The following is a 15,000-nucleotide window of genomic DNA, read 5'->3' on the forward strand; positions in this document are numbered from 1 at the left end:
AACACACACTAGAGCCACCTCACAACACACACAAGAGCCACCTCACAACACACACTAGAGCCACCTCACAACACACACTAGAGCCACCTCACAACACACACAAGAGCCACCTCACAACACACACTAGAGGCACCTCACAACACACACTAGAGCCACCTCACAACATACACAAGAGCCACCTCACAACACACACAAGATCCACTTCACAACACACACAAGAGCCACCTCACAACACACACTAGAAGCACCTCACAACACACACAAGATCCACCTCACAACACACACTAGAGGCACCTCACAACACACACTAGAGCCACCTCACAACATACACAAGAGCCACCTCACAACACACACAAGATCCACCTCACAACACACACAAGAGCCACCTCACAACACACACTAGAAGCACCTCACAACACACACTAGAAGCACCTCACAACACACACTAGAGGCACCTCACAACACACAAGAGCCACCTCACAACACACACTAGAGCCACCTCACAACACACACTAGAGGCACCTCACAACACACACTAGAAGCACCTCACAACACACACTAGAGGCACCTCACAACACACAAGAGCCACCTCACAACACACACTAGAGCCACCTCACAACACACACTAGAGGCACCTCACAACACACACTAGAGGCACCTCACAACACACACTAGAGGCACCTCACAACACACACAAGAGCCACCTCACAACACACACTAGAGGCACCTCACAACACACACTAGAGCCACCACACAACACACACTAGAGGCACCTCACAACACACACTAGAGGCACCACACAACACACACTAGAAGCACCTCACAACACACACTAGAGGCACCACACAACACACACTAGAGGCACCTCACAACACACACAAGAGCCACCTCACAACACACACTAGAGCCACCTCACAACACACACTAGAGGCACCACACAACACACACTAGAGGCACCTCACAACACACACAAGAGCCACCTCACAACACACACTAGAGGCACCTCACAACACACACTAGAGCCACCTCACAACACACACTAGAGCCACCTCACAACACACACTAGAGGCACCTCACAACACACACTAGAGCCACCTCACAACACACACAAGAGCCACCTCACAACACACACTAGAGGCACCTCACAACACACACTAGAGGCACCTCACAACACACACTAGAGCCACCTCACAACACACACTAGAGGCACCACACAACACACACTAGAGGCACCTCACAACACACACAAGAGCCACCTCACAACACACACTAGAGGCACCTCACAACACACACTAGAGCCACCTCACAACACACACTAGAGGCACCACACAACACACACTAGAGGCACCTCACAACACACACAAGAGCCACCTCACAACACACACTAGAGGCACCTCACAACACACACTAGAGCCACCTCACAACACACACTAGAGCCACCTCACAACACACACAAGAGCCACCACACAACACACACTAGAGCCACCACACAACACACACAAGAGCCACCTCACAACACACACTAGAGGCACCTCACAACACACACTAGAGGCACCTCACAACACACACTAGAGCCACCTCACAACACACACTAGAGCCCCCACACAACACACACTAGAGCCACCTCACAACACACACAAGAGCCACCTCACAACACACACTAGAGCCACCTCACAACACACAAGAGCCACCTCACAACACACACTAGAGCCCCCTCACAACACACACTAGAGGCACCTCACAACACACACTAGAGGCACCTCACAACACACACTAGAGCCACCTCACAACACACAAGAGCCACCTCACAACACACACTAGAGCCACCTCACAACACACACTAGAGGCACCTCACAACACACACTAGAGCCACTTCACAACACACAAGAGCCACCTCACAACACACACAAGAGCCACCTCACAACACACACTAGAGGCACCACACAACACACACTAGAGGCACCTCACAACACACACTAGAGGCACCTCACAACACACACTAGAGGCACCTCACAACACACACTAGAGCCACCTCACAACACACACTAGAGGCACCACACAACACACACTAGAGGCACCACACAACACACACTAGAGGCACCTCACAACACACACTAGAGGCACCTCACAACACACACAAGAGCCACCTCACAACACACACTAGAGGCACCTCACAACACACACTAGAGCCACCTCACAACACACACTACAAGGAAACTATTCCCAAGTTTCAGAACCCATAAATAACAAACGATCATTTGAACAATTTTATGAACAAAAAATACAATGGATGACCCAATAAATATACTACAGCTACGACAAGAATGCAGCTGCAGTAAAATACAACGGAGCGAGAAAATACAACAGATCATACTTTTCCCAGAAAGGTATATCCACACGAAAAAGTATAATATACTTTTACCGTTTCTGGTTCTTAATACAAGCTTTTTGTTTTTTTTGATCATATTGGCTCTTCACCCTCCCTCCTGATAAGCTGATAAGTATACAAAATGCTTAAACAATACTTGTATGACGTTTTGTATTATACTGAATGCTGGCTATACAACCGTGTTCATACTAAACACGTTCTATACAGGGAGTGAGGACTTGGTATCATACTGAAGATGATAGCAAAAGCTTATAGCTCTTGCTATCCCATTGATTTAACTCACATATAAGCATACAACGTTTGGCATCTCCCCTGAATGACTACTATACAACCATACACTGTCGGTATACCTCGAAATGTCTACCATACACCAGGTCTCTTGATATATCACTAATTATATCATAGAAAATATACAACTGTTTAAATATATGAATGTTTAAAATACAAGAGTTTCTTATCAATTATAGAGTGACTATAACAATACTTTTTATTTAGTGGTAACTTAAATAAGGCTTAAGTTAATGTTTTTATGGATTCGAGATATATATATATAGATATGTATATATACATATATACATAGGCGAGAGTCTGGGTTTTCTTGAGTTAGTGGTCGAGGTTACACAGAGAACGGTTAAGTTGGTAGGAAGAGAAAACGGAGACGCTTTCTCGATCTGCGTCAAAGCTTGCGTCTTTAGCTTAGGTCAAGGCTGACCAACTTATCATGCGTCAACTTGGCTTACTTATCATACGTCAAAGCTGGCAATGTTAATCATGAGTCAATATGTTACAACTTTACAATGAGTCAAACGTTAAATATCTGTCGAGCGTGTTAAATATGCGTTAAATCGTGTGTTCAAAACACCTGACTTCAAAAATGCAGAAAAAACAGTGATATAAAGCGAGCATTTAGCGCGTGCGCCCGGGCTCGCCATAGCCCGTGCTACTTGGAATTACATGAGGCTCGCTCCGAGAGCCTCAGATGGCCCTCGACCATCTAAGATGGCCCTCGACCATCTGAGGTGGCCCTCGACCATCTGAGGTGGCCCTCGACCATCTAAGGTGGCCCTCGGCCAACTATGGTGGCCCTCGACCATCTAAGGTGCCCCTCGACCATCTAAGGTGGCCCTCGACCATCTGAGGTGGCCCTCGACCATCTAAGGTGGCCCTCGACCATCTAAGGTGGCCCTCGACCATCTGAGGTGCCCCTCGACCATCTAAGGTGGCCCTCGACCATCTAAGGTGGCCCTCGACCATCTAAGGTGGCCCTCGACCAACTAAGGTGGCCCTCGACCATCTAAGGTGGCCCTCGACCATCTAAGGTGGCCTTCGACTACCTCAGGTGGCCCTCGACTATCTCAGGTGGCCCTCGACCATCTAAGGTGGCCCTCGACCATCTAAGGTGGCCCTCGACCATCTAAGGTGGCCCTCGACCAACTAAGGTGGCCCTCGACCATCTAAGGTGGCCCTCGACCACCTCAGGTGGCCTTCGACCTTCTAAGGTGGCCCTCGACTATCTCAGGTGGCCCTCGACCATCTAAGGTGGCCCTCGACCATCTAAGGTGGCCCTCGACCAACTAAGGTGGCCCTCGACCATCTAAGGTGGCCCTCGACCATCTCAGGTGGCCCTCGACCATCTAAGGTGGCCCTCGACCAACTAAGGTGGCCCTCGACCATCTAAGGTGGCCCTCGACCATCTAAGGTGGCCCTCGACCATCTGAGGTGCCCCTCGACCATCTAAGGTGGCCCTCGACCATCTAAGGTGGCCCTCGACCATCTAAGGTGGCCCTCGACCATCTAAGGTGGCCCTCGACCAACTAAGGTGGCCCTCGACCATCTAAGGTGGCCCTCGACCACCTCAGGTGGCCTTCGACCTTCTAAGGTGGCCCTCGACCATCTAAGGTGGCCCTCGACCATCTAAGGTGGCTCTCGACCAACTAAGGTGGCCCTCGACCATCTAAGGTGGCCCTCGACCATCTGAGGTGCCCCTCGACCATCTGAGGTGCCCCTCGACCATCTAAGGTGGCCCTCGACCATCTAAGGTGGCCCTCGACCAACTAAGGTGGCCCTCGACCATCTAAGGTGGCCCTCGACCATCTAAGGTGGCCCTCGACCAACTAAGGTGGCCCTCGACCATCTAAGGTGGCCCTCGACCATCTAAGGTGGCCTTCGACTACCTCAGGTGGCCCTCGACTATCTCAGGTGGCCCTCGACCATCTAAGGTGGCCCTCGACCATCTAAGGTGGCCCTCGACCATCTAAGGTAGCCCTCGACCATCTAAGGTGGCCCTCGACCACCTCAGGTGGCCTTCGACCTTCTAAGGTGGCCCTCGACTATCTCAGGTGGCCCTCGACCATCTAAGGTGGCCCTCGACCATCTAAGGTGGCCCTCGACCAACTAAGGTGGCCCTCGACCATCTAAGGTGGCCCTCGACCATCTAAGGTGGCCCTCGACCATCTAAGGTGGCCCTCGACCATCTAAGGTGGCCCTCGACCAACTAAGGTGGCCCTCGACCATCTAAGGTGGCCCTCGACCATCTAAGGTGGCCCTCGACCATCTAAGGTGGCCCTCGACCATCTAAGATGGCCCTCGACCATCTGAGGTGGCCCTCGACCATCTGAGGTGGCCCTCGACCATCTAAGGTGGCCCTCGACCAACTATGGTGGCCCTCGACCATCTAAGGTGCCCCTCGACCATCTAAGGTGGCCCTCGACCATCTGAGGTGGCCCTCGACCATCTAAGGTGGCCCTCGACCATCTAAGGTGGCCCTCGACCAACTAAGGTGGCCCTCGACCATCTAAGGTGGCCCTCGACCATCTCAGGTGGCCCTCGACCATCTAAGGTGGCCCTCGACCAACTAAGGTGGCCCTCGACCATCTAAGGTGGCCCTCGACCATCTAAGGTGGCCCTCGACCATCTGAGGTGCCCCTCGACCATCTAAGGTGGCCCTCGACCATCTAAGGTGGCCCTCGACCATCTAAGGTGGCCCTCGACCAACTAAGGTGGCCCTCGACCATCTAAGGTGGCCCTCGACCATCTGAGGTGCCCCTCGACCATCTGAGGTGCCCCTCGACCATCTAAGGTGGCCCTCGACCATCTAAGGTGGCCCTCGACCAACTAAGGTGGCCCTCGACCATCTAAGATGGCCCTCGACCATCTGAGGTGGCCCTCGACCATCTGAGGTGGCCCTCGACCATCTAAGGTGGCCCTCGACCATCTAAGGTGGCCCTCGACTATCTCAGGTGGCCCTCGACCATCTAAGGTGGCCCTCGACCATCTAAGGTGGCCCTCGACCATCTAAGGTGGCCCTCGACCAACTAAGGTGGCCCTCGACTATCTAAGGTGGCCCTCGACCACCTCAGGTGGCCTTCGACCTTCTAAGGTGGCCCTCGACTATCTCAGGTGGCCCTCGACCATCTAAGGTGGCCCTCGACCATCTAAGGTGGCCCTCGACCAACTAAGGTGGCCCTCGACCATCTAAGGTGGCCCTCGACCATCTAAGGTGGCCCTCGACCATCTAAGGTGGCCCTCGACCATCTAAGGTGGCCCTCGACCATCTAAGGTGGCCCTCGACCATCTAAGGTGGCCCTCGACTATCTCAGGTGGCCCTCGACCATCTAAGGTGGCCCTCGACCATCTAAGGTGGCCCTCGACCATCTAAGGTGGCCCTCGACCAACTAAGGTGGCCCTCGACTATCTAAGGTGGCCCTCGACCACCTCAGGTGGCCTTCGACCTTCTAAGGTGGCCCTCGACTATCTCAGGTGGCCCTCGACCATCTAAGGTGGCCCTCGACCATCTAAGGTGGCCCTCGACCAACTAAGGTGGCCCTCGACCATCTAAGGTGGCCCTCGACCATCTAAGGTGGCCCTCGACCATCTAAGGTGGCCCTCGACCATCTAAGGTGGCCCTCGACCATCTAAGGTGGCCCTCGACCATCTAAGGTGGCCCTCGACCATCTAAGGTGGCCCTCGACCAACTAAGGTGGCCCTCGACCATCTAAGGTAGCCCTCGACCATCTAAGGTGGCCCTCGACCATCTAAGGTGGCCCTCGACCATCAAAGGTGGCCCTCGACCATCTAAGGTGGCCCTCGACCATCTGAGGTGGCCCTCGACCATCTAAGGTGGCCCTCGACCATCTGAGGTGGCCCTCGACCACCTCAGGTGACCCTCGACCACCTCAGGTGACCCTCGACCACCTCAGGTGGCCCTCGACCACCTAAGGTGGCCCTCGACCACCTGCCAACATCGCCAAGCTCCGTAGCACCAGTAAAGAGGAACTAATCACCTCCAGACACACAATAAAGAACAGTGGTTTTTGTAAAGTAAAATGCAGCTTAGAGATCAGTGAAATATATGCCTGATGCACAGGACATGCACAAGAACGCGATGAGTAAATACTGAGCTCATACACTGGAATGGTCAAAATATCTCACATACCGGTGAAGGAGCCGGTCGGCCGAGCGGACAGCACGCTGGACTTGTGATCCTGTGGTCCTGGGTTCGATCCCGGACGCCGGCGAGAAACAATGGGCAGAGTTTCTTTCACCCTATGCCCCTGTTACCTAGCAGTAAAATAGGTACCCGGGTGTTAGTCAGCTGTCACGGGCTGCTTCCTGGGGGTGGAGGCCTGGTTGAGGACCGGGCCGGGGACACTAAAGCCCCGAAATCATCTCAAGATAACCTCAAGATATACCTGTCATTCTGCGTCAATATTGCCGTCTCGATCACACCCGTCGTAGACGGGAGTCCCGTCAAACAACACCAATTATATACGATGCTTCCTTGGGTGTTTCCTGTCCTATTGGACAGTGACCACTGTCTACAAGGGGTCAGCGCAGGCGCACAAGAGCCGGGTCGTCCGGGTTATCGACAGCAGCGAGGACAGATCTGTCAGCGGTGTCAATCAGCGTCAGTCAATATCCGGCAAGGGTCAAAGAATTGTTTGGTGGAGCTCGTGTCCACTATATCCGGCATCCATTTCATCACATGCACATAGTAGGCGCCGCTTCGACGTGTCCTCAGAGAGTCTAAAATATTATTAGAGGAATTATTTTGCTGGTCCTTCTAGTTATGGAGCGTGGAGTGGCGGGGGACGGCCACTGTGATGGGTGCCGTGTTCCTCTAACATTACTGTAATGCCTCTAGTGCTGCACGGAGCTACGTGCTGCTGACGTGCTGCACGGAGCTCGGAGCCTCGAGGACTCTCCTGAGCTATAGGTGTTTGACTGCTAATGTGGCTGTTATTTAGTGATCGTTGGTAAGGGTGATAATCAGAATATTCTTCTCTATCTTTCTGTTTCTTCCTTCGTCCTTTCCTCCCTCTCTCTCTCTCTCTCTCTTTTTCACTACGGGTTGGACGGTTAAACGACTGTCTAGCTTCATGCAGGTCGGCGTTCAATCCCCGACCGTCCAAGTGGTTGTGGTACCATTCCTTCCCTCCCCCGTCCCATCCCTAATTCTTATCCTGACCCCTTTCCAGTGCTATATAGTCGTAATGGCTTGGCGCTTTCCCCCTGATAGTTCCCCCACCCTTCCCCTCCCCCCCTGAGGAATCAAGAGCCAGATAATCCTTCTCTATTACCTCCTTGGCCTATCCATCCCCCCATCCATAAAACTTCATCTTGTTCCAAATATTTACATGTTCTGATTTCCCTAGACGCAGATTAGCTTCTCCCAAGACAACCTGATCTCCTGGTTCAACTTGCACATTTCCTGTCAACGTTACAGCCTCGAATATTGAACATATTTCATTTCAAGATCCCTGTCAAGATTCCTGGCGGGAACCTGAGATGAGAATAGCTACAAGGGCTTAGCTCCTCTGGCTGTGCCTCGACGCTATACAAAAGTAACGCCCCCAGCAAACACAAACCGAAACTACGACGTTGGTACAACGTTCGAACAAGTTTTAACACCTCCTAACCAGTTATACATATATATATATATATATATATATATATATATATATATATATATATATATATATATATATATATATATATATATATATATATATATATATATAATACATATGTATATATAATATATATATATATATATATATATATATATATATATATATATTATATATACATTGTATTCGATATACAACGAATATAGAAAGTTGTAACAACGTTCTAATACGTCATAAACACGTTAAGCCAAAATGTAACAACTTTATTACAATTATTATTATTATTTATTATTATTTATTACAATTATTATTACAGATAAGTATAAGTGAAACTAAACAGAGCTCGATGAATGTCCTGAAATAAGATGCTGAAACCTCTTATATAAAGTGTAAAGTTAGTAATGGTAGACTTCAATCATGGATATATTGACTGGGAAACAATGGACTTGAGAAGGAGAGAGATGGATGTTGATGTAGGAGCATGATACTGGCTCATACCTCCCCACTCATCAACCCACATATACACGCAGCCTCATACACAATACACCCGTCTACTTACACTCACACTTCATACAACAAAATTGTAGTCGATTCAACCAAATTACCCATCTCAATCCTTGCTTCTATAATATACTTAACACGAATTAGATGGGAGAAAGGAAGGGAGGGAGAATAAGATGGGGAAGGGGGAAGGAAAGAAAGGGAGGGAGTGTGTGGGAAGGGAGAAAAGAGAAAAGGAGGGCGTGTTAGGGGGGGAAGTGTGTTACTAGGAAGTGTACTTCGTATGTTGCATATTGCACAAGGCGTCAGTCTTGTCTCTGAAGGAACCGTTTACTTATTACTGGTCGATTGTAGTTTGTGTTCCTTCTCTCCCTCTCTCTCTCTCTCACCCTCCTCCTTCTCATTAACCTCCCTCTCGCCCTCCCTCCCTCTCTCTCACCCTCCTCCTTCTCATTAACCTCCCTCTCGCCCTCCCTCTCTCTCTCTCACCCTCCTCCTTCTCATTAACCTCCCTCTCGCCCTCCCTCTCACCCCTCCCTCCCCTGCTTGATGGGGTTCTGGGAGTTCTTCTACTCGCCATGCCCGGCCCGAGGCCAGGCTTGGCACACCTGTGTGTGGGTGTGTGTCCTCATTCTTCCTTTGTGTTGGTGTGTCTGCACTTCCTCCCTGTTAGGACACTCTCCCTCCCTCTCTATATGAGAATGTCCCTCACCTAATCCACAAAGGTGTTTAGCAACCCCTCTTACTAGTGGCCTGGGTACCGTGATGGCCGAATGAACATGTCATGCGAACGCCCCCCCCCCCGCCTGCTGGCCAAAGGATATGAGAAAGACTAAGATCATTACATTCCAAAGGGGTGAGCCCTGTGGTTCTCTTGGTCCACAGAAGCTTGTCCCCTGTGGTACGTCTTCCTGCTCTGATAACGAGTCAATATCTTTACACTTAACCAGGTTAGATAACTACTGTGTTTACGCTGTTAAAGGCCTGTTTGTTGCCGTTAATGAAAGTTGTTATCGGTCAATGAAAGCTCCCTTCCTATGTGGTTCCCTTCACTATCATCACGGCCCATCACTATCACTCACCCATCATCTTAACTAACAACAAAGGCCACATGTGTTTCCAAATTTTGTTTTCTCAACTCTAATTTGAAATTAGTTACTAGAATCTATTGTATAAGATTGTATATTGTATATCTATTGTATCTACGTAGTCCTAATTTAAGATTGGTTAGGTGTTCGGGTTCTGTTGGTCGTTATTTGTATTTGCAGGAGGTGAGTGAAGAAGTTAGAGAGGTGAGATTCAACCATTGGGCTCCCTGATTATGAGTGAAAAAATGGTTTACACACGACTCATAACTTATGACGTTCGAATATTTCTCGAACACTAACGACATCTGTTCGAATCGCAGCTCTGTAAATGCTTCACCCATCTACTACAACTCCCTATAATCGCCAACAGAACCTAAACACCTAACCTAACATACGCCCAAATATGCACAATATAGTAATATATTAATATTAATATTATTACTCAAATATTAATATACATTTGAGAAAACTCTTATTTTGAATGAACAGTATGTTAAAACTGATGAATGCGTCTTTGGGGTCGACCGCTGGATGGAATGAACCCCTGAGGACAGGTTGCAACCTACACGACTAAGATAATAATACCCCTGCACCTGGCGACAGATAAACTAACCACCTGACCTCACGTATATAATGAAAAACACCAGTCTTCCGTGTCTCCTTACGGGCTCGCCATAGCCCGTGCTACATGGACACCTCGTCCCGAGTAGCTAAATCTGAGACAACATCATCATCTGGGGGAAGAATGAGGGTGTTAAGGTGCACGCTACGAACACGTGAAGCAGTTCCTGGCGCCTAACAAGTCAAGCAAACTCGTCTTAGTATACAAACTACCCGTCTCACCATTGCTCTTATTATCCTCCATCTCTAACTTTTGTAATCTAGTAAGCTCTAACGTCTCAAGAAAACAGAGAAAAATCATGGTGGTTTAGATAAGCGGGAACGACAACATTGTGTGTGGTGGTGTTGGTGGATCAGCCAGGGGTATGTGTCGTGGCTTTACTCACACAGCGACACGTGCGACACAACAACAGACCTCCGAGCTTACCTTCTGTCGTACAAGGAACCGGGGTACCCCACGCGCGCCTCAGAGGGAGAGGGAGAGACGCTGATGAGGTGGCCCTCGAGGCTGACGAGGTGGGCCTCGAGGCTGACGAGGTGGGCCTCGAGGCTGACGAGGTGGCCCTCGAGGCTGACGAGCTGGGCCTCGAGGCTAAGAAGCCACTGGAGGGCGAGCTGGGAGTAGAGGTGAACCAGACTAGGTTGAGGGAGGAGGTGAGAGTCTCAACAGACGGGGTTCTCCTCGGAGCGGTCCTCCTTGTGCGTCGACGACGCCCTGGAGGACCACCTCTCTGGCTCATAGTCGCTACGAGCAGTTGGGCACGTCAACAGTGTTCTTACTGCCTAAGAGTTTTACGATATTGAGGACGAGTTCTCACAAGCCTCAACCCTTTCCTTCTCTACTTCAAATTCCTCCTTTCCTCCTCGTTATCATGTGAGGTTATCCACGATATCTACAAGCTGTTATGGCTCCACAGATAACATTCCGGAAGAGAATTCAACAATAGTCTTTTACGGAGATTTTCGCCTTCTCAGCAACTGTATATAGCTTTTATATTTGTTCACAATAGCAGCCACGAAAATATGTAAATTCACTCTGGCTTTCCTTAAGACCTCCTTAATAGTCTGCAGAAAACTGACGTCAGATTTGGCTACAAGTTCACTGTGTCTGTGGGAGCATGGAGGCACTTAAGATATATCTGTGGGAGCAAGGACGCACTTAAGATATATCTGTGGGAGCAAGGAGGCACTTAAGATATATCTGTGGGAGCAAGGACGCACTTAAGATATATCTGTGGGAGCAAGGACGCACTTAAGATATGAGCGGCAGATCGAGTAGTGTATCAACAAGGGAAGGGAGGGAGATTGGGGAGGAGGAGAAGGAGAAGGGATTGGAGGGATGACGATGGAGTTATGGGGTGGGGGATGGTGAGGGAGGAAGGGATGCTGCGTCTGCAGAATCTCCCGTTCCATTGTTCCCATTGTTTCTCAAGTGTCGTGAAGTGTCTGTCTGTCGTAAGAGTGATTCTCTTTGACTGCCACTTACTGACATCTACCATCTTGCTCGTTAAGACGCTAAATACCCCTCCCTCTCTGCTTGTCTGTCTGTCTCCCTCTATCTTTCTCTCTCTCTCTTTTCGCATCTCCTCAATAGTTAAAAAAATACGATATATATGTTTATTTTAAATAGGCACAAAATTATCAAATTGCATAATAATAAAATTTGCATTAACATTCAACTAAGAATCAACATCACATACAAAGTATTGGAGACAAACTGATAGAGAGGACAAGACATGACTTGGGAGGAAAAGCTAAGTGAATTGAACCTCACGTCGCTGGAAGACAGAAGAGTTAGGGAAGACATGATCACCACGTACAAAATTGTAAGGAGAATTGTAAAGTAGGTAAAGACAGACTTTTAACACCGGTGGAACACGAACAAGGGGACACAGAGTGAAACTGAGCACCTAAATAAGCCAGAGACATTGGTAAGAATTTTTTAACTGTCAGAGTAGTTAACGGTTGGAATGCATTAGGCAGTGATGTGGTGGAGGATGACTCCATACACAGTTTCAAGTGTAGATATGATAGAGCCCAATAGGCTCAGGAACCTGTACACCAGTTGATTGACAGTTGAGAGGCGGGACCAAAGAGCCAGAGCTCAACCCCCGCAAACACAACTAGGTGAGTACAACTAGGTGAGTACACACACACACACACCGACACCCACACACACACACACACACACACACACACACACACACACACACACACACACACACACACACACACACACACACATACACACACACCCACACACACACACACACACACACACACACACACACACACACACACACACACACACACACACACACACACACAAACATTGGAGAAGATCGTGAGAAAAAACCTAGTAACACATCTGGAGAGAAGAGACTTCGTGACAACCCATCAACATGGGTTCAGGGAGGGTAAATCTTGCCTTACAGGATTGATAGAATTCTACGATCAGGTGACAAAGATTAAACAAGAAAGAGAAGGATGGGCGGACTGCATTTTTTGGACTGTCGGAAAGCCTTTGACACAGTACCCCATAAAAGGTTGATGCATAAGCTAGAGAAACAGGCAGGAGTAACTGGTAGGGCGCTCCAGTGGATAAGGGAGTACCTAAACAATAGGAAGCAGAGAGTTACAGTGAGGGGTGAGACCTCAGACTGGCGTGAAGTCACCAGTGGAGTCCCACAGGGCTCTGTACTTGGACCTATCCTATTTCTGATATACGTAAATGATCTCCAAGAGGGTATAGACTCATTCCTCTCAATGTTTGCTGACGACGCCAAAATTATGAGAAGGATTAAGACAGAGGAGGACAGCTTGAGGCTTCAAGAAGACCTGGACAAGCTGCAGGAATGGTCGAACAAATGGCTGTTAGAGTTTAATCCAAGCAAATGTAATGTAATGAAGATAGGGGTAGGAAGCAGGAGACCAGATACAAGGTATCACTTGGGAGATGAAATACTTCAAGAGTCCGAGAGAGAGAAAGACCTGGGGGTTGATATCACGCCAGACCTGTCCCCTGATGCTCATATCAAGAGGATAACAGCAGCAGCATATGCCAGGTTGGCTAACATAAGAACGGCCTTTAGAAACTTGTGTAAGGAATCTTTCAGAACATTATATACCACATATGTCAGACCAATCCTGGAGTATGCGGCACCAGCATGGAGTCCATATCTAGTCAAGCATAAGACTAAACTGGAAAAGGTTCAAAGGTTTGCCACCAGACTAGTACCCGAGCTGAGAGGTATGAGCTACGAGGAGAGACTACGGGAATTAAACCTCACTTCGTTGGAAGACAGAAGAGTTAGGGGGGACATGATCACCACATTCAAGATCCTCAAGGGAATTGACAGGGTTGATAAAGACAGGCTGTTTAACACAAGGGGCACACGCACTAGGGGACACAGGTGGAAACTGAGTGCCCAAATGAACCACAGAGATATTAGAAAGAACTTTTTTAGTGTCAGAGTGGATGACAAATGGAATGCATTAGGAAGTGATGTGGTGGAGGCTGACTCCATACACAGTTTCAAGTGTAGATATGATAGAGCCCAATAGGCTCAGGAACCTGTACACCTGTTGATTGACAGTTGAGAGGCGGGACCAAAGAGCCAGAGCTCAACCCCCGCAAGCACAACTAGGTGAGTACAACTAGGTGAGTACACACACACACACACACACCGACACACACACATCCACACACACACACAAACACACACACACACACACACACACACACACACACACACACACACACACATACACACACACACACACACACACACACACACACACACACGGTGACCAAAGAGCCAGAGCTCAACCCCCGCAAGCACAATTAGGTGAGTACACACCACACCCACCCACCCACCCACACACACACACACACACACACACACACACACACACACACACACTCACACCCCCCAAACACACTCACACACACACACACACACACACACACACACACTCACCCCCCCCCCCAAACACACACACACACACACTCACACAAACACCCCCCCCACACACACACTCACACACACACCCACACAAATACCCCCCCCCCCCCCCACCCACACACATCCCCCCCCCACCCACACACATCCCCCCCCACACACACACACACCAAGAATCAATACCCTTGCCAGTACCCCGGGGTCCACACACGTCACCCAGGTCACCTGCCCTCTGCAACCACCTGCACCGGCATTAATCAAGCCTTTACGAAACCGCTACATCTTTCTTCGATCATGACGGCTGAGTTTCTCCTCATTAAGCAGTTTACCAATTAAGATTGGTAAACAGAAACTAAAAATTAGTGGTGGCAGGGAAACTGCTATCCCTGCCACCACTATCCACTATCCCAGTACTTCTATCCCAGGTAGTATGTATACTATCCTAGGAGCTCCGAGCTCCCATGGACTATCTGCTGCCGTGTACAACTATCCCAGAACCATTATCCCACAGCAGGGCAAGGTTAGGTTAG

The sequence above is a fragment of the Procambarus clarkii genome, chromosome 84 (assembly GCF_040958095.1).
Source record: "Procambarus clarkii isolate CNS0578487 chromosome 84, FALCON_Pclarkii_2.0, whole genome shotgun sequence".
NCBI classification, from domain to species: Eukaryota; Metazoa; Arthropoda; class Malacostraca; order Decapoda; family Cambaridae; genus Procambarus; species Procambarus clarkii.